This window comes from Scyliorhinus torazame, chromosome 15, assembly GCF_047496885.1.
Source record: "Scyliorhinus torazame isolate Kashiwa2021f chromosome 15, sScyTor2.1, whole genome shotgun sequence".
Classification (NCBI taxonomy): Eukaryota; Metazoa; Chordata; class Chondrichthyes; order Carcharhiniformes; family Scyliorhinidae; genus Scyliorhinus; species Scyliorhinus torazame.
Genome location: NC_092721.1, coordinates 151,120,356 through 151,138,749, shown reverse-complemented (window position 1 = coordinate 151,138,749; position 18,394 = coordinate 151,120,356).

Here is an 18,394-nt window from a genome sequence, read left to right as displayed (position 1 = left end):
GATTAGAGTGTCCCATGCTCGCCGGCCATGGTGCACACACTGCACAGGCTATTAGAGTGTCTCATTCTCGCCGGCCATGGTGCTCACACTGTGGAGGCGATTAGAGTGTCCCGTGCTCGCTGGCCATGGTGCACACACTGCACAGGCGATTAGAGTGTCTCATACCCGCTGGCCATCGTGCACACAGTGTGTTGGCGATTAGAGTGTCCCGTGCTCGCCGGCCATGGTGCACACACTGCACAGGCTATTAGAGTGTCTCATTCTCGCCGGCCATGGTGCTCACACTGTGGAGGCGATTAGAGTGTCCCGTGCTCGCTGGCCATGGTGCACACACTGCACAGGCGATTAGAGTGTCTCATACCCGCTGGCCATCGTGCACACAGTGTGTTGGCGATTAGAGTGTCCCGTGCTCGCCGGCCATGGTGCACACATTGTGCAGGCAATTAGAGTGTTCCCTGCTCGCTGGCCATGGTGCACACACTGTGCAGGCGATTAGAGTGTCCCGTGCTCACTGGCCATGGTGGACACACTGTGCAGGCGATTAGAGTGTCCCGTGCTCACTGGCCATGGTGCACACACTGTGCAGGCAATTAGAGTGTCCCATGCTCGCCGGCCATGGTGCACACACTGTGTTGGCGATTAGAGTGTCCCATACTCGCTGGACATGGTGCACACACTGTGCAGGCGATTAGAGTGTCACGTGCTCACTGGCCATAGAGCACACACTGTGCAGGCGATTAGAGTGTCCCTTGCTCGCTGGCCATGGTGCACACACTGTGTTGGCGATGAGAGTGTCCCGTGCTCGCCGGCCATGGTGCACACACTGTGTTGGCGATTAGAGTGTCCCGTGCTCGACGGCCATGGTGCACATACTGTGCAGGCGATTAGAGTGTCCCGTGCTCACTGGCCATGGTGCACACACTGTGCAGGCGATTAGAGTGTCCCGTGCTCGTCAGCCATGGTGCACACTCTGTGTTGGCGATTAGAGTGTCCCGTGGTCGCCGGCCATGGTGCACACACTGTGTTGGCGATTAGAGTGTCCCATGGTCGCTGGCCATGGTGCACACACTGTGCAGGCGATTAGAGTGTCCCGTGCTCGCCAGCCATGGTGCACACACTGTGCAGGCGAATAGAGTGTCCCATGCTCGCTGGCCATGGTGCACACACTGCGCAGGCAATTAGAGTGTCCCGTGCTCGCCGGCCATGGTGCACACACTGTGTTGGCGATTAGAGTGTCCCGTGCTCGCCGGCCATGGTGCATGCACTGCGCAGGCGATTAGAGTGTCCCGTGCTCGTCGGCCATGGTGCACACACTGTGTTGGCGATTATAGAGTCCCATGCTCGCTGGCCATGGTGCACACACTGTGCAGGCGATTAGAGTGTCCCGTGCTCGCCGGCCATGGTGCACACACTGTGTTGCCGATTAGAGTGTCCCGTGCTCACTGGCCATGGTGTACACACTGTGTTGGCGATTAGAGTGTCCCGTGCTTGCTGGCCATGGTGCACACACTGTGCAGGCGATTAGAGTGTCCCGTGCTCGCCGGCCATCACTGTGCAGGCGATTAGAGTGTCCCGTGCTCGCCGGCCATGGTGCACACACTGTGTTGGCGATTAGAGTGTCCCGTGCTCACTGGCCATGGTGCACACAGTGTGTTGGCGATTAGAGTGTCCCGTGCTCGGCGGCCATGGTGCACACATTGAGCAGGCGATTAGAGTGTCCCGTGCTCACTGGCCATGGTGCACACACTGTGCAGGCGATTAGAGTGTCCGGTGCTCGCTGGCCATGGTGCACACACTGTGCAGGCGATTAGAGTGTCCCGTGCTCGTCGGCCATGGTGCACACACTGTGCTGGCGATTAGAGTGTCCCGTGCTCGCTGGCCATGGTGCACACACTGTGCAGCCGATTAGAGTGTCCCGTGCTCGCTGGCCATGGTGCACACACTGTGCAGGCGATTAGAGTGTCCCGTGCTCGTCGGCCATGGTGCACACACTGTGCAGGCGATTAGAGTGTCCCATGCTCGCTGGCCATGGTGCACACAGTGTGCAGGCGATTAGAGTGTCCCGTGCTCGTCGGCCATGGTGCACACACTGTGCAGGCGATTAGAGTGTCCCATGCTCGCTGGCCATGGTGCACACATTGTGCAGGCGATTAGAGTGTCCCGTGCTCGTCGGCCATGGTGCACACACTGTGTTGGCGATTAGAGCGTCCCATGCTCGCCGGCCATGGTGCACACACTGTGCTGGCGATTAGAGTGTCCCGTGCTCGCTGGCCATGCTGCACACACTGTGCAACAGATTAGAGTGTCCCGTGCTCGCTGGCCATGGTGCACACACTGTGTTGGCGATCAGAGTGTCCCATGCTCGCTGGCCATGGTGCACACACTGTGCAGGCGATTAGAGTGTCCCGTCCTCGCCGGCCATGGTGCACACACTGTGTTGGCGATTAGAGTGTCCCGTGCTCGCTGGCCATGGTGCACACACTGTGCAGGCGATTAGAGTGTCCCGTGCTCACTGGCCATGGTGCACACACTGCACACGCGATTAGAGTGTCCCATGCTCGCCGGCCATGGTGCACACACTGCACAGGCGATTAGAGTGTCTCATACCCGCTGGCCATCGTGCACACAGTGTGTTGGCGATTAGAGTGTCCCGTGCTCGCCGGCCATGGTGCCCAAATTGTGCAGGCAATTAGAGTGTTCCGTGCTCGCTGGCCATGGTGCACACACTGTGCAGGCGATTAGAGTGTCCCGTGCTCACTGGCCATGGTGCACACACTGTGCAGGTGATTAGAGTGTCCCGTGCTCACTGGCCATGGTGCATACACTGTGCAGGCGATTAGAGTGTCCCGTGCTCACTGGCCATGGTGCACACACTGTGCAGGCAATTAGAGTGTCCCGTGCTCGCCGGCCATGGTGCACACACTGTGTTGGCGATTAGAGTGTCCCATACTCGCTGGACATGGTGCACACACTGTGCAGGCGATTAGAGTGTCCCGTGCTCACTGGCCATGGTGCACACACTGTGCAGGCGATTAGAGTGTCCCTTGCTCGCTGGCCATGGTGCACACACTGTGTTGGCGATGAGAGTGTCCCGTGCTCGCCGGCCATGGTGCACACACTGTGTTGGCGATTAGAGTGTCCCGTGCTCGACGGCCATGGTGCACACACTGTTCAGGCGATTAGAGTGTCCCGTGCTCACTGGCCATGGTGCACACACTGTGCAGGCGATTAGAGTGTCCCGTGCTCGTCAGCCATGGTGCACATACTGTGTTGTCGATTAGAGTGTCCCGTGGTCGCCGGCCATGGTGCACACACTGTGTTGGCGATTAGAGTGTCCCATGGTCGCTGGTCATGGTACACACACTGTGCAGGCGATTAGAGTGTCCCGTGCTCGCCGGCCATGGTGCACACACTGCGCAGGCAATTAGAGTGTCCCGTGCTCGCCGGCCATGGTGCACACACTGTGCAGGCGATTAGAGTGTCCCGTGCTCGCCGGCTATGGTGCACACACTGTGTTGGCGATTAGAGTGTCCCGTGCTCGCCGGCCATGGTGCACGCACTGCGCAGGCGATTAGAGTGTCCCGTGCTCGTCGGCCATGGTGCACACACTGTGCATGCGATTAGAGTGTCCCGTGCTCGCCGGCCATGGTGCACACACTGTGCAGGCGATTAGGGTGTCCCGTGCTCGTCAGCCATGGTGCACACACTGCGCAGGCAATAAGAGTGTCCCGTGGTCGCCGGTCATGGTGCACACACTGTGTTGGCGATTATAGTGTCCCATGCCCGCTGTCCATGGTGCACACACTCTGCAGGCGATTAGAGTGTACCGTGCTCGCCGGCCATGGTGCACACACTGTGTTGGCGATTAGAGTGTCCCGTGCTCACTGGCCATGGTGTACACACTGTGTTGGCGATTAGAGTGTCCCGTGCTTGCTGGCCATGGTGCACACACTGTGCAGGCGATTAGAGTGTCCCGTGCTCGCCGGCCATGGTGCACACACTGTGCAGGCGATTAGAGTGTCCCGGGCTCACTGGCCATGGTGCACACACTGTGCAGGCGATTAGAGTGTCCCATGCTCGCTGGCCATGGTGCACACACTGTGCAGGCGATTAGAGTGTCCCATGCTCGCTGGCCATGGTGCACACAGTGTGCAGGCAATTAGAGAGCCCCGTGCTCACTGGCCATGGTGCACACACTGTGCAGGCGATTAGAGTGTCCCATGCTCGTCGGCCATGGTGCACACACTGTGTTGGCGATTAGAGTGTCCCATGCTCGTCGGCCATGGTGCACACACTGTGCAGGCGATTAGAGTGTCCCGTGCTCACTGGCCATGGTGCACACACTGTGCAGGCGATTAGAGTGTCCCATGCTCGCTGGCCATGGTGCACACACTGTGCAGGCGATTAGAGTGTCCCGTGCTCGTCGGCCATGGTGCACACACTGTGTTGGCGATTAGAGTGTCCCATGGTCGCTGGCCATGGTGCACACACTGTGCAGGCGATTAGAGTGTCCCGTGCTCGCCGGCCATGGTGCACACACTATGCAGGCGATTAGGGTGTCCCGTGCTCGTCAGCCATGGTGCACACACTGCGCAGGCAATTAGATTGTCCAGTGGTCGCCGGTCATGGTGCACACACTGCGCAGGCAATTAGAGTGTCCAGTGGTCGCCGGTCATGGTGCACACACTGTGTTGGCGATTATAGTGTCCGATGCTCGCTGGCCATGGTGCACACACTGTGCAGGCGATTAGAGTGTCCCGTGCTTGCTGGCCATGGTGCACACACTGTGCAGGCGATTAGAGTGTCCCATGCTCGCCGGCCATGATGCACACACTGTGCAGGCGATTATAGTGTCCCGTGCTCGCCGGCCATGGTGCACACACTGTGTTGGCGATTAGAGTGTCCCGTGCTCACTGGCCATGGTGTACACACTGTGTTGGCGATTAGAGTGCCCCGTGCTCGCCGGCCATGGTGCACACACTGTGCAGGTGATTAGAATGTCCCGTGCTCACTGGCCATGGTGCACACACTGTGCAGGCGATTAGAGTGTCCCTTGCTCGCTGGCCATGGTGCACACACTGTGTTGGCGATGAGAGTGTCCCGTGCTCGCCGGCCATGGTGCACACACTGTGTTGGCGATTAGAGTGTCCCGTGCTCGACGGCCATGGTGCACACACTGTGCAGGCGATTAGAGTGTCCCGTGCTCACTGGCCATGGTGCACACACTGTGCAGGCGATTAGAGTGTCCCGTGCTCGTCAGCCATGGTGCACATACTGTGTTGTCGATTAGAGTGTCCCGTGGTCGCCGGCCATGGTGCACACACTGTGTTGGCGATTAGAGTGTCCCATGGTCGCTGGCCATGGTACACACACTGTGCAGGCGATTAGAGTGTCCCGTGCTCGCCGGCCATGGTGCACACATTGTGCAGGCGAATAGAGTGACCCATGCTCGCTGGTCATGGTGCACACACTGCGCAGGCAATTAGAGTGTCCCGTGCTCGCCGGCCATGGTGCACACACTGTGCAGGCGATTAGAGTGTCCCGTGCTCGCCGGCTATGGTGCACACACTGTGTTGGCGATTAGAGTGTCCCGTGCTCGCCGGCCATGGTGCACGCACTGCGCAGGCGATTAGAGTGTCCCGTGCTCGTCGGCCATGGTGCACACACTGTGCATGCGATTAGAGTGTCCCGTGCTCGCCGGCCATGGTGCACACACTGTGCAGGCGATTAGGGTGTCCCGTGCTCGTCAGCCATGGTGCACACACTGCGCAGGCAATTAGAGTGTCCCGTGGTCGCCGGTCATGGTGCACACACTGTGTTGGCGATTATAGTGTCCCATGCCCGCTGTCCATGGTGCACACACTCTGCAGGCGATTAGAGTGTACCGTGCTCGCCGGCCATGGTGCACACACTGTGTTGGCGATTAGAGTGTCCCGTGCTCACTGGCCATGGTGTACACACTGTGTTGGCGATTAGAGTGTCCCGTGCTTGCTGGCCATGGTGCACACACTGTGCAGGCGATTAGAGTGTCCCGTGCTCGCCGGCCATGGTGCACACACTGTGCAGGCGATTAGAGTGTCCCGTGCTCGCCAGCCATGGTGCACACACTGTGTTGGCGATTAGAGTGTCCCAGGCTCACTGGCCATGGTGCACACACTGTGCAGGCGATTAGAGTGTCCGGTGCTCGCTGGCCATGGTGCACACACTGTGCAGGCGATTAGAGTGTCCCATGCTCGCTGGCCATGGTGCACACACTGTGCAGGCGATTAGAGTGTCCCATGCTCGCTGGCCATGGTGCACACAGTGTGCAGGCGATTAGAGTGTCCCGTGCTCATCGGCCATGGTGCACACAGTGTGTTGGCGATTAGAGTGTCCCATGCTCGTCGGCCATGGTGCACACACTGTGCAGGCGATTAGAGTGTCCCGTGCTCACTGGCCATGGTGCACACACTGTGCAGGCGATTAGAGTGTCCCATGCTCGCTGGCCATGGTGCACACACTGTGCAGGCGATTAGAGTGTCCCGTGCTCGTCGGCCATGGTGCACACACTGTGTTGGCGATTAGAGTGTCCCATGGTCGCTGGCCATGGTGCACACACTGTGCAGGCGATTAGAGTGTCCCGTGCTCGCCGGCCATGGTGCACACACTGTGTTGGCGATTAGAGTGTCCCGTGCTCACTGGCCATGGTGTACACACTGTGTTGGCGATTAGAGTGCCCCGTGCTCGCCGGCCATGGTGCACACACTGTGCAGGTGATAAGAGTGTCCCGTGCTCGCCGGCCATGGTGCACACAGTGTGTTGGCGATTAGAGTGTCCCGTGCTCGCCGGCCATGGTGCACACATTGTGCAGGCAATTAGAGTGTTCCGTGCTCGCCGGCCATGGTGCACACACTGTGCAGGCGATTAGAGTGTCCCGTGCTCACTGGCCATGGTGCACACACTGTGCAGGCGATTAGAGTGTCCCGTGCTCACTGGCCATGGTGCACACACTGTGCAGGCGATTAGAGTGTCCCGTGGTCGCCGGCCATGGTGCACACACTGTGTTGGCGATTAGAGTGTCCCATGCTCGCCGGCCATGGTGCACACACTGTGTTGGCGATTAGAGTGTCCCATGCTCTCCGGCCATGGTGCACACATTGCGCAGGCGATTAGAGTGTCCCGTGCTCACTGGCCATGGTGCACACACTGTGCAGGCGATTAGAGTGTCCCGTGCTCATCGGCCATGGTGCACACAGTGTGCAGGCGATTAGAGTGTCCCGTGGTCGCCGGCCATGGTGCACACACTGTGTTGGCGATTAGAGTGTCACATGGTCGCTGGCCATGGTGCACACACTGTGTTGGCGATTAGAGTGTCCCATACTCGCTGGCCATGGTGCACACAGTGTGCAGGCGATTAGAGAGTCCCGTGCTCACTGGCCATGGTGCACACACTGTGCAGGCGATTAGAGTATCCCGTGCTCGCCGGCCATGGTGCACACACTGTGCAGGCGATTAGAGTGTCCCTTGCTCGCTGGCCATGGTGCACACACTGTGTTGGCGATTAGAGTGTCCCGTGCTCGCCGGCCATGGTGCACACACTGTGCAGGCGAATAGAGTGTCCCATGCTCGCTGGCCATGGTGCACACACTGTGCAGGCGATTAGAGTGTCCCAAGCTCGCCGGCCATGGTGCACACACTGCGCAGGCGATTAGAGTGTCCCGTGCTCGCCGGCCATGGTGCACACACTGTGTTGCCGATTAGAGTGTCCCGTGCTCGCCGGCCATGGTGCACACACTGTGCAGGCGATTAGAGTGTCCCGTGCTCGCCGGCCATGGTGCACACACTGCGCAGGCGATTAGAGTGTCCCGTGCTCGCCAGCCATGGTGCACACACTGCCCAGGCGATTAGAGTGTCCCGTGCTCGCCGGCCATGGTGCACACACTGTGCAAGCGATTAGAGTGTCCCGTGCTCGACGGCCATGGTGCACACACTGTGCAGGCGATTAGAGTGTCCCGTGCTCACTGGCCATGGTGCACACACTGTGCAGGCGATTAGAGTGTCCCGTGCTCGTCAGCCATGGTGCACATACTGTGTTGTCGATTAGAGTGTCCCGTGGTCGCCGGCCATGGTGCACACACTGTGTTGGCGATTAGAGTGTCCCATGGTCGCTGGCCATGGTGCACACACTGTGCAGGCGATTAGAGTGTCCCGTGCTCGCCGGCCATGGTGCACACATTGTGCAGGCGAATAGAGTGTCCCATGCTCGCTGGCCATGGTGCACACACTGCGCAGGCAATTAGAGTGTCCCGTGCTCGCCGGCCATGGTGCACACACTGTGCAGCGATTAGACTGTCCCGTGTTCGCCGGCCATGGTGCACGCACTGCGCAGGCGATTAGAGTGTCCCGTGCTCGTCGGCCATGGTGCACACACTGTGCATGCGATTAGAGTGTCCCGTGCTCGCCGGCCATGGTGCACACACTGTGCAGGCGATTAGGGTGTCCCGTGCTCGTCAGCCATGGTGCACACACTGCGCAGGCAATTAGAGTGTCCCGTGGTCGCCGGTCATGGTGCACACACTGCGCAGGCAATAAGAGTGTCCCGTGGTCGCCGGTCATGGTGCACACACTGTGTTGGCGATTATAGTGTCCCATGCCCGCTGTCCATGGTGCACACACTCTGCAGGCGATTAGAGTGTACCGTGCTCGCCGGCCATGGTGCACACACTGTGTTGGCGATTAGAGTGTCCCGTGCTCACTGGCCATGGTGTACACACTGTGTTGGCGATTAGAGTGTCCCGTGCTTGCTGGCCATGGTGCACACACTGTGCAGGCGATTAGAGTGTCCCGTGCTCGCCGGCCATGGTGCACACACTGTGCAGGCGATTAGAGTGTCCCGTGCTCGCCAGCCATGGTGCACACACTGTGTTGGCGATTAGAGTGTCCCGGGCTCACTGGCCATGGTGCACACACTGTGCAGGCGATTAGAGTGTCCGGTGCTCGCTGGCCATGGTGCACACACTGTGCAGGCGATTAGAGTGTCCCATGCTCGCTGGCCATGGTGCACACACTGTGCAGGCGATTAGAGTGTCCCATGCTCGCTGGCCATGGTGCACACAGTGTGCAGGCAATTAGAGAGCCCCGTGCTCACTGGCCATGGTGCACACACTGTGCAGGCGATTAGAGTGTCCCATGCTCGTCGGCCATGGTGCACACACTGTGTTGGCGATTAGAGTGTCCCATGCTCGTCGGCCATGGTGCACACACTGCGCAGGCGATTAGAGTGTCCCGTGCTCACTGGCCATGGTGCACACACTGTGCAGGCGATTAGAGTGTCCCATGCTCGCTGGCCATGGTGCACACACTGTGCAGGCGATTAGAGTGTCCCGTGCTCGTCGGCCATGGTGCACACACTGTGTTGGCGATTAGAGTGTCCCATGGTCGCTGGCCATGGTGCACACACTGTGCAGGCGATTAGAGTGTCCCGTGCTCGCCGGCCATGGTGCACACACTATGCAGGCGATTAGGGTGTCCCGTGCTCGTCAGCCATGGTGCACACACTGCGCAGGCAATTAGATTGTCCAGTGGTCGCCGGTCATGGTGCACACACTGCGCAGGCAATTAGAGTGTCCAGTGGTCGCCGGTCATGGTGCACACACTGTGTTGGCGATTATAGTGTCCGATGCTCGCTGGCCATGGTGCACACACTGTGCAGGCGATTAGAGTGTCCCGTGCTTGCTGGCCATGGTGCACACACTGTGCAGGCGATTAGAGTGTCCCATGCTCGCCGGCCATGATGCACACACTGTGCAGGCGATTATAGTGTCCCGTGCTCGCCGGCCATGGTGCACACACTGTGTTGGCGATTAGAGTGTCCCGTGCTCACTGGCCATGGTGTACACACTGTGTTGGCGATTAGAGTGCCCCGTGCTCGCCGGCCATGGTGCACACACTGTGCAGGTGATTAGAGTGTCCCGTGCTCACTGGCCATGGTGCACACACTGTGCAGGCGATTAGAGTGTCCCTTGCTCGCTGGCCATGGTGCACCCACTGTGTTGGCGATGAGAGTGTCCCGTGCTCGCCGGCCATGGTGCACACACTGTGTTGGCGATTAGAGTGTCCCGTGCTCGACGGCCATGGTGCACGCACTGCGCAGGCGATTAGAGTGTCCCGTGCTCGTCGGCCATGGTGCACACACTGTGCATGCGATTAGAGTGTCCCGTGCTCGCCGGCCATGGTGCACACACTGTGCAGGCGATTAGGGTGTCCCGTGCTCGTCAGCCATGGTGCACACACTGCGCAGGCAATTAGAGTGTCCCGTGGTCGCCGGTCATGGTGCACACACTGTGTTGGCGATTATAGTGTCCCATGCCCGCTGTCCATGGTGCACACACTCTGCAGGCGATTAGAGTGTACCGTGCTCGCCGGCCATGGTGCACACACTGTGTTGGCGATTAGAGTGTCCCGTGCTCACTGGCCATGGTGTACACACTGTGTTGGCGATTAGAGTGTCCAGTGCTTGCTGGCCATGGTGCACACACTGTGCAGGCGATTAGAGTGTCCCGTGCTCGCCGGCCATGGTGCACACACTCTGCAGGCGATTAGAGTGTCCCGTGCTCGCCAGCCATGGTGCACACACTGTGTTGGCGATTAGAGTGTCCCAGGCTCACTGGCCATGGTGCACACACTGTGCAGGCGATTAGAGTGTCCGGTGCTCGCTGGCCATGGTGCACACACTGTGCAGGCGATTAGAGTGTCCCGGGCTCACTGGCCATGGTGCACACACTGTGCAGGCGATTAGAGTGTCCGGTGCTCGCTGGCCATGGTGCACACACTGTGCAGGCGATTAGAGTGTCCCATGCTCGCTGGCCATGGTGCACACACTGTGCAGGCGATTAGAGTGTCCCATGCTCGCTGGCCATGGTGCACACAGTGTGCAGGCAATTAGAGAGCCCCGTGCTCACTGGCCATGGTGCACACACTGTGCAGGCGATTAGAGTGTCCCATGCTCGTCGGCCATGGTGCACACACTGTGTTGGCGATTAGAGTGTCCCATGCTCGTCGGCCATGGTGCACACACTGCGCAGGCGATTAGAGTGTCCCGTGCTCACTGGCCATGGTGCACACACTGTGCAGGCGATTAGAGTGTCCCATGCTCGCTGGCCATGGTGCACACACTGTGCAGGCGATTAGAGTGTCCCGTGCTCGTCGGCCATGGTGCACACACTGTGTTGGCGATTAGAGTGTCCCATGGTCGCTGGCCATGGTGCACACACTGTGCAGGCGATTAGAGTGTCCCGTGCTCGCCGGCCATGGTGCACACACTATGCAGGCGATTAGGGTGTCCCGTGCTCGTCAGCCATGGTGCACACACTGCGCAGGCAATTAGATTGTCCAGTGGTCGCCGGTCATGGTGCACACACTGCGCAGGCAATTAGAGTGTCCAGTGGTCGCCGGTCATGGTGCACACACTGTGTTGGCGATTATAGTGTCCGATGCTCGCTGGCCATGGTGCACACACTGTGCAGGCGATTAGAGTGTCCCGTGCTTGCTGGCCATGGTGCACACACTGTGCAGGCGATTAGAGTGTCCCATGCTCGCCGGCCATGATGCACACACTGTGCAGGCGATTATAGTGTCCCGTGCTCGCCGGCCATGGTGCACACACTGTGTTGGCGATTAGAGTGTCCCGTGCTCACTGGCCATGGTGTACACACTGTGTTGGCGATTAGAGTGCCCCGTGCTCGCCGGCCATGGTGCACACACTGTGTTGGCGATTAGAGTGTCCCGTGCTCGACGGCCATGGTGCACACACTGTGCAGGCGATTAGAGTGTCCCGTGCTCACTGGCCATTGTGCACACACTGTGCAGGCGATTAGAGTGTCCCGTGCTCGTCAGCCATGGTGCACATACTGTGTTGTCGATTAGAGTGTCCCGTGGTCGCCGGCCATGGTGCACACACTGTGTTGGCGATTAGAGTGTCCCATGGTCGCTGGCCATGGTACACACACTGTGCAGGCGATTAGAGTGTCCCGTGCTCGCCGGCCATGGTGCACACATTGTGCAGGCGAATAGAGTGACCCATGCTCGCTGGTCATGGTGCACACACTGCGCAGGCAATTAGAGTGTCCCGTGCTCGCCGGCCATGGTGCACACACTGTGCAGGCGATTAGAGTGTCCCGTGCTCGCCGGCTATGGTGCACACACTGTGTTGGCGATTAGAGTGTCCCGTGCTCGCCGGCCATGGTGCACGCACTGCGCAGGCGATTAGAGTGTCCCGTGCTCGTCGGCCATGGTGCACACACTGTGCATGCGATTAGAGTGTCCCGTGCTCGCCGGCCATGGTGCACACACTGTGCAGGCGATTAGGGTGTCCCGTGCTCGTCAGCCATGGTGCACACACTGCGCAGGCAATTAGAGTGTCCCGTGGTCGCCGGTCATGGTGCACACACTGTGTTGGCGATTATAGTGTCCCATGCCCGCTGTCCATGGTGCACACACTCTGCAGGCGATTAGAGTGTACCGTGCTCGCCGGCCATGGTGCACACACTGTGTTGGCGATTAGAGTGTCCCGTGCTCACTGGCCATGGTGTACACACTGTGTTGGCGATTAGAGTGTCCAGTGCTTGCTGGCCATGGTGCACACACTGTGCAGGCGATTAGAGTGTCCCGTGCTCGCCGGCCATGGTGCACACACTCTGCAGGCGATTAGAGTGTCCCGTGCTCGCCAGCCATGGTGCACACACTGTGTTGGCGATTAGAGTGTCCCAGGCTCACTGGCCATGGTGCACACACTGTGCAGGCGATTAGAGTGTCCGGTGCTCGCTGGCCATGGTGCACACACTGTGCAGGCGATTAGAGTGTCCCATGCTCGCTGGCCATGGTGCACACACTGTGCAGGCGATTAGAGTGTCCCATGCTCGCTGGCCATGGTGCACACAGTGTGCAGGCGATTAGAGTGTCCCGTGCTCGTCGGCCATGGTGCACACACTGTGTTGGCGATTAGAGTGTCCCATGCTCGTCGGCCATGGTGCACACACTGTGCAGGCGATTAGAGTGTCCCGTGCTCACTGGCCATGGTGCACACACTGTGCAGGCGATTAGAGTGTCCCATGCTCGCTGGCCATGGTGCACACACTGTGCAGGCGATTAGAGTGTCCCGTGCTCGTCGGCCATGGTGCACACACTGTGTTGGCGATTAGAGTGTCCCATGGTCGCTGGCCATGGTGCACACACTGTGCAGGCGATTAGAGTGTCCCGTGCTCGCCGGCCATGGTGCACACACTGTGTTGGCGATTAGAGTGTCCCGTGCTCACTGGCCATGGTGTACACACTGTGTTGGCGATTAGAGTGCCCCGTGCTCGCCGGCCATGGTGCACACACTGTGCAGGTGATAAGAGTGTCCCGTGCTCGCCGGCCATGGTGCACACAGTGTGTTGGCGATTAGAGTGTCCCGTGCTCGCCGGCCATGGTGCACACATTGTGCAGGCAATTAGAGTGTTCCGTGCTCGCCGGCCATGGTGCACACACTGTGCAGGCGATTAGAGTTTCCCATGCTCACTGGCCATGGTGCACACACTGTGCAGGCGATTAGAGTGTCCCGTGCTCACTGGCCATGGTGCACACACTGTGCAGGCGATTAGAGTGTCCCGTGGTCGCCGGCCATGGTGCACACACTGTGTTGGCGATTAGAGTGTCCCATGCTCGCCGGCCATGGTGCACACACTGTGTTGGCGATTAGAGTGTCCCATGCTCGCCGGCCATGGTGCACACATTGCGCAGGCGATTAGAGTGTCCCGTGCTCACTGGCCATGGTGCACACACTGTGCAGGCGATTAGAGTGTCCCGTGCTCATCGGCCATGGTGCACACAGTGTGCAGGCGATTAGAGTGTCCCGTGGTCGCCGGCCATGTTGCACACACTGTGTTGGCGATTAGAGTGTCACATGGTCGCTGGCCATGGTGCACACACTGTGTTGGCGATTAGAGTGTCCCATACTCGCTGGCCATGGTGCACACAGTGTGCAGGCGATTAGAGTGTTCCGTGCTCACTGGCCATGGTGCACACACTGTGCAGGCGATTAGAGTATCCCGTGCTCGCCGGCCATGGTGCACACACTGTGCAGGCGATTAGAGTGTCCCTTGCTCGCTGGCCATGGTGCACACACTGTGTTGGCGATTAGAGTGTCCCGTGCTCGCCGGCCATGGTGCACACACTGTGCAGGCGAATAGAGTGTCCCATGCTCGCTGGCCATGGTGCACACACTGTGCAGGCGATTAGAGTGTCCCAAGCTCGCCGGCCATGGTGCACACACTGCGCAGGCGATTAGAGTGTCCCGTGCTCGCCGGCCATGGTGCACACACTGTGTTGCCGATTAGAGTGTCCCGTGCTCGCCGGCCATGGTGCACACACTGTGCAGGCGATTAGAGTGTTCCGTGCTCGCCGGCTATGGTGCACACACTGTGCAGGCGATTAGAGTGTCCCGTGCTCGCCGGCCATGGTGCACACACTGTGCAGGCGATTAGAGTGTCCCAAGCTCGCCGGCCATGGTGCACACACTGCGCAGGCGAATAGAGTGTCCTGTGCTCGCCGGCCATGGTGCACACACTGTGCAGGCGATTAGAGTGTCCCGTGCTCGCCGGCCATGGTGCACACACTGCGCAGGCGATTAGAGTGTCCCGTGCTCGCCAGCCATGGTGCACACACTGCCCAGGCGATTAGAGTGTCCCGTGCTCGCCGGCCATGGTGCACACACTGTGCAAGCGATTAGAGTGTTCCGTGCTCGCCGGCTATGGTGCACACACTGTGCAGGCGATTAGAGTGTCCCGTGCTCGCCGGCCATGGTGCACACACTGCGCAGGCGATTAGAGTGTCCCATGCTCGCTGGCCATGGTGCACACACTGCGCAGGCGATTAGAGTGTCCCATGCTCGCTAGCCATGGTGCACACACTGTATTCGCGATTAGAGTGTCCCGAGCTCGCTGGCCATGGTGCACACACTGTGCAGGCGATTAGAGGGTCCCGTGCTCGCCGGCCATGGTGCACACATTGTGCAGGCGATTAGAGTGTCCCGTGCTCACTGGCCATGGTGCACACACTGTGCAGGCGATTAGAGTGTCCGGTGCTTGCTGGCCATGGTGCACACACTGTGCAGGCGATTAGAGTGTCCCATGCTCGCTGGCCATGGTGCACACAGTGTGCAGGCGATTAGAGAGTCCCGTGCTCGTCGGCCACGGTGCACACACTGTGTTGGCGATTAGAGTGTCCCATGCTCGCCGGCCATGGTGCACACACTGTGCAGGCGATTAGAGTGTCCCGTGCTCACTGGCAATGGTGCACACACTGTGCAGGCGATTAGAGTGTCCCATGCTCGCTGGCCATGGTGCACACACTGTGCAGGCGATTAGAGTGTCCCGTGCTCACTGGCCATGGTGCACACACTGTGCAGGCGATTAGAGTGTCCCGTGCTCACTGGCCATGGTTCATACACTGTGCAGGCGATTAGAGTGTCCCGTGCTCACTGGCCATGGTGCACACACTGTGATGGCAATTAGAGTGTCCCGTGCTCGCCGGCCATGGTGCACACACTGTGTTGGCGATTAGAGTGTCCCATACTCGCTGGACATTGTGCACACACTGTGCAGGCGATTAGAGTGTCCCGTGCTCACTGGCCATGGTGCACACACTGTGCAGGCGATTAGAGTGTCCCTTGCTCGCTGGCCATGGTGCACACACGGTGTTGGCGATGAGAGTGTCCCGTGGTCGCCGGCCATGGTGCACACACTGTGTTGGCGATTAGAGTGTCCCGTGCTCGACGGCCATGGTGCACACACTGTGCAGGCGATTAGAGTGTCCCGTGCTCACTGGCCATGGTGCACACACTGTGCAGGCGATTAGAGTGTCCCGTGCTCGTCAGCCATGGTGCACATACTGTGTTGTCGATTAGAGTGTCCCGTGGTCGCCGGCCATGGTGCACACACTGTGTTGGCGATTAGAGTGTCCCATGGTCGCTGGCCATGGTGCACACACTGTGCAGGCGATTAGAGTGTCCCGTGCTCGCCGGCCATGGTGCACACATTGTGCAGGCGAATAGAGTGTCCCATGCTCGCTGGCCATGGTGCACACACTGCGCAGGCAATTAGAGTGTCCCGTGCTCGCCGGCCATGGTGCACACACTGTGCAGGCGATTAGACTGTCCCGTGCTCGCCTGCCATGGTGCACGCACTGCGCAGGCGATTAGAGTGTCCCGTGCTCGTCGGCCATGGTGCACACACTGTGCATGCGATTAGAGTGTCCCGTGCTCGCCGGCCATGGTGCACACACTGTGCAGGCGATTAGGGTGTCCAGTGCTCGTCAGCCATGGTGCACACACTGCGCAGGCAATTAGAGTGTCCCGTGGTCGCCGGTCATGGTGCACACACTGTGTTGGCGATTATAGTGTCCCATGACCGCTGGCCATGGTGCACACACTCTGCAGGCGATTAGAGTGTACCGTGCTCGCCGGCCATGGTGCACACACTATGTTGGCGATTAGAGTGTCCCGTGCTCACTGGCCATGGTGTACACACTGTGTTGGCGATTAGAGTGTCCCGTGCTTGCTGGCCATGGTGCACACACTGTGCAGGCGATTAGAGTGTCCCGTGCTCGCCGGCCATGGTGCACACACTGTGCAGGCGATTAGAGTGTCCCGTGCTCGCCAGCCATGGTGCACACACTGTGTTGGCGATCAGAGTGTCCCGTGCTCACTGGCCATGGTGCACACACTGTGCAGGCGATTAGAGTGTCCGGTGCTCGCTGGCCATGGTGCACACACTGTGCAGGCGATTAGAGTGTCCCATGCTCGCTGGCCATGGTGCACACACTGTGCAGGCGATTAGAGTGTCCCATGCTCGCTGGCCATGGTGCACACAGTGTGCAGGCGATTAGAGTGTCCCGTGCTCGTCGGCCAGGGTGCACACACTGTGTTGGCGATTGGAGTGTCCCATGCTCGTCGGCCATGGTGAACACACTGTGCAGGCGATTAGAGTGTCCCGTGCTCACTGGCCATGGTGCACACACTGTGCAGGCGATTAGAGTGTCCCATGCTCGCTGGCCATGGTGCACACACTGTGCAGGCGATTAGAGTGTCCCGTGCTCGTCGGCCATGGTGCACACACTGTGTTGGCGATTAGAGTGTCCCATGGTCGCTGGCCATGGTGCACACACTGTGCAGGCGATTAGAGTGTCCCGTGCTCGCCGGCCATGGTGCACACACTGTGCAGGCGATTAGGGTGTCCCGTGCTCGTCAGCCATGGTGCACACACTGCGCAGGCAATTAGATTGTCCAGTGGTCGCCGGTCATGGTGCACACACTGCGCAGGCAATTAGAGTGTCCAGTGGTCGCCGGTCATGGTGCACACACTGTGTTGGCGATTTTCGTGTCCCATGCTCGCTGGCCATGGTGCACACACTGTGCGGGCGATTAGAGTGTCCCGTGCTTGCTGGCCATGGTGCACACACTGTGCAGGTGATAAGAGTGTCCCGTGCTCGCCGGCCATGGTGCACACAGTGTGTTGGCGATTAGAGTGTCCCGTGCTCGCCGGCCATGGTGCACACATTGTGCAGGCAATTAGAGTGTTCCGTGCTCGCCGGCCATGGTGCACACACTGTCCAGGCGATTAGAGTGTCCCGTGCTCACTGGCCATGGTGCACACACTGTGCAGGCGATTAGAGTGTCCCGTGCTCACTGGCCATGGTGCACACACTGTGCAGGCGATTAGAGTGTCCCGTGGTCGCCGGCCATGGTGCACACACTGTGTTTGCGATTAGAGTGTCCCATGCTCGCCGGCCATGGTGCACACACTGTGTTGGCGATTAGAGTGTCCCATGCTCGCCGGCCATGGTGCACACATTGCGCAGGCGATTAGAGTGTCCCGTACTCACTGGCCATGGTGCACACACTGTGCAGGCGATTAGAGTGTCCCGTGCTCATCGGCCATGGTGCACACACTGTGTTGGCGATTAGAGTGTCCCGTGGTCGCCGGCCATGGTGCACACACTGTGTTGGCGATTAGAGTGTCACATGGTCGCTGGCCATGGTGCACACACTGTGTTGGCGATTAGAGTGTCCCATACTCGCTGGCCATGGTGCACACAGTGTGCAGGCGATTAGAGTGTCCCGTGCTCACTGGCCATGGTGCACACACTGTGCAGGCGATTAGAGTATCCCGTGCTCGCCGGCCATGGTGCACACACTGTGCAGGCGATTAGAGTGTCCCTTGCTCGCTGGCCATGGTGCACACACTGTGTTGGCGATTAGAGTGTCCCATGCTCGCCGGCCATGGTGCACACACTGTGCAGGCGAATAGAGTGTCCCATGCTCGCTGGCCATGGTGCACACACTGTGCAGGCGATTAGAGTGTCCCAAGCTCGCCGGCCA